Here is a 3,185-nt window from a genome sequence, read left to right as displayed (position 1 = left end):
GGTTCCCCTGCCACTCAAGCAAATGGATTCCGGAAGTCCCGCCTCATCCTGCGCGGCCCCGGCGTGGCTCCCTGGTCCTCGCTTTCACTCCCTGCGGGCGTTCGCTGCTGGCGCCCAGGTGTCCTGCCACACCCCGCGAGGTTCCCCGCAGTGTTTTCCGTCCTGCCGTCTTTTTGCTCGTAGTCTGCATGAGGTGGGCCCGTATCTTTCCTCCAGCTGCATCCCTCCATCCTGCGTTAATGTAGCCTCGGAGTGGAGATGGCAGTCGGGACAATGTGGCGTGACCTCACACTGACGCCATTCCTTTCCCACCCTGCCAGCCTGGCTTCTTTCTCCACCCCGTGGAATAAACCAGATTGTTGCAAGAGAGAGGGAAATAGGGCCCCAAGGTTAATGAGAGAGTCTGCTACATTATGAGTGGAATTTCTATTTCTGTGCTGAATGTACGGATCTGGGGCGACCGCCTCTTAAGGTGATACCATAGGGGGGGATGGAGAGTTACAGCCTTTAGCTAAACAATCCCTCCAGTTTGGGGAAGACACACATATACAAAGTCAACACTGAAAAGAATATATGTTAAATGCTATATAAATGCGGGATCTATAAGAGTAGAGAGGGCGAAAGGTGTACGCAGGCTTATGGCAGGGAAGCGTTTGGTAGAGGAGAGCCCTGAGCTGGCCCTTTAAGGATGGAGAGGCTCCATTCAGACCTCTGCCAGGTAGTAGGTAGAGCCTTGCAGCGCTCTGAAAAGATAGGGGCGGGGTGGGTAATTTTGCTAGACAAAACCTGTTTTAAAAAATAGTATTCTTCTGGGGGCCTGAAGTCTCAAGATAAATTGTTTTTCAGATCACAGTGGTTTCAAATGGTTTCAGTGGTTTCAAATGATAGTAAAAATATCAGGCATGTATAATACAAAATAATTTTGTACTTGTACAGAAGGATTCTTACATTGCTAATTTATCTTTCTTGCGGATGTTCACGTACTGTAAGGCACACCAGTAGGTATTCAGTAAACGTTTGTTGTTTTAAATGTTTTATTGAAAAGAATTCATGTTTGGAGAACTCACGAGGCAGCCCAGAAATATATTTATAACAGAAGAGAAACAGCTTGAATTTTTCCCCAGGGATAAATCCATAGAATCTGGCATTTCCCCAGGTGTAACACTCAACACACTTGAATGTAATTACTACTGTGATACTCTGTCTTCACCTGTAGTGTAAGCTCTGAGGGTGCAGGGACTGTGTTCTGCGGATTCCCAGCACCTGGCATAGTACCTTATCCGTATCAGACTTTAAATACTGCTGAATGAGGAATGAATGATCAAGGATTGAATTTGAGCCCATGTGGAACCCATGGCCTATCTTTCTACTTTTTTGTTTTCAACTTTTTAATTAAGAAACATAAACAAGGGAGGTGTACCCCTAGGAAATACCAGACCTAGTTTAAACTAGCTTCTGCAAATATTTAAATACCTTTATGGCTCAGGCAGTTTTTAGTCTTTTGATAAAAATCTCACTGTCACTGGAACCCTGAAATCTATGAAGAGTTTGTCTCTTGCATTTGTCTGTTTTAGCTTTCTAAAGAAATAATTTTTTTTTTTTTTTTTTTTTTTTTTTTTTTTTTTTTTTTTTTTTTTTTTTTTTTACCATTTGTTTATTTTTGAGAGACAGAAACAGAGCACAAGCCAGGGAGGGGCAGAGAGAGAGGAAGGCACAGAATCCAAAGCAGGCTCCAGGCTCTGAGCTGTCAGCACAGCCCAAGGCAGGGCTCCAACCCACTAACCATGAGATCATGACCTGAGCTGAAGTAGGACAGTCAGCTGGGTGGACTGAGCCACCCAGGTGCCCCTCTAAATAAATCATTTTCAAAAATAGACAGGGGGTATAGTAGAAAGGACCATGAACTAGGCTTCAGACTACTTCTTGCTCCTGGCTACTGCTATTTTACTTCTTTAAGCCTTTGTTTCTTAGTCTGTAAGATAAAAAAGATGAAGTAGATGATTGCTAAGTTCCTTTCTGGCTCTAAATTTCCATCCTCCTCCCAGTTACGTGGAGGAACATAATTCTGGTGACATACACATCCTATCTCACTCCTCCTCACTTCCCACACACAACCTCCCCTTCCCCCGGGGTCCCATTCAGAATCTGTGTTTCCACACAGTCCCAGTTGGTGACAGGTAAAAACAACTTTTCTGACTATGAGACAAACTGACTGAAAACTATCAGGAGAGCTTGCACTTCGAGTTGTTTTTCCATTCATGATTATGGGTTTTATGAATCCATCCAGATTCTTTTTTTTTTTTTTTTTTTAGAGAGAGACAGAGTACACAAATGTGGGAGAGGAGCAGAGGGAGAGAGAATCCCATGCAGGCCCCATGCAACGCTCAGAGCCAGACACAGAGCTCAATCTCATGACTGTGCTTTCTGGACCTGAGCTGAAATCGAGTGGAACGCTCAACCCACTGAGCTACCCAGGCTCCCCCATTCAGATTCTTTGGTTTCCCTCGTGATTAAATGCCACCCTAAAGGGAGAAAATCTATAAATCCTGACAAAATGTCTGTGGACTGCTGGAGTCTTCAAGTGGGCAAAAGTAAAAGTGATCTAACATAAACCTAGGACTTCGAGAATGGGAAGTGTTAAGATACTACCCAAGTGGCCTGGAATTTAGGAGACTGCTTGGCATTTCATCACTTACAGTAATGAAACTGGGAGGTTTCAGAGGACCTGGCATTTCAGACGTGGAAAGAGGACAGAAAAGCCATGTGGACTGAATGGACACGTGGTATGAATTCAGGGAATTTCTGTGGATAGAACCCAAGATTAGATGGTTTATAAAAGAGTTTCAAAGTGTTGTTTATTGTTGACAACATTAAGACATGTTTTGACAGAAGAAAACAAGTTCCCTTACATCCTCACAAATAAACACAATCTCATTTGCCTCGGTAACCATATATTTAATAAATATTTCATAATTTTCAAATCTCTGAGGTCAAGCCAAATGTTAGAAATACAGTACAGAACATATAATATTATAACATTTCTGTTTCCACCACCGACAATTGTTTGTCATAGGCTTATTTTTGTAAACAATGTGTGTATGTATGTATGTTTTAATATCGTTACAAACTCATGGATTGAAACACATTTGATGTGCAATTCCATTGCAATTATTAAGCTTATTGAT

This window comes from Panthera leo, chromosome D1 (genome assembly GCF_018350215.1).
Source record: "Panthera leo isolate Ple1 chromosome D1, P.leo_Ple1_pat1.1, whole genome shotgun sequence".
NCBI classification, from domain to species: Eukaryota; Metazoa; Chordata; class Mammalia; order Carnivora; family Felidae; genus Panthera; species Panthera leo.
This window is presented reverse-complemented; position numbering follows the sequence as displayed.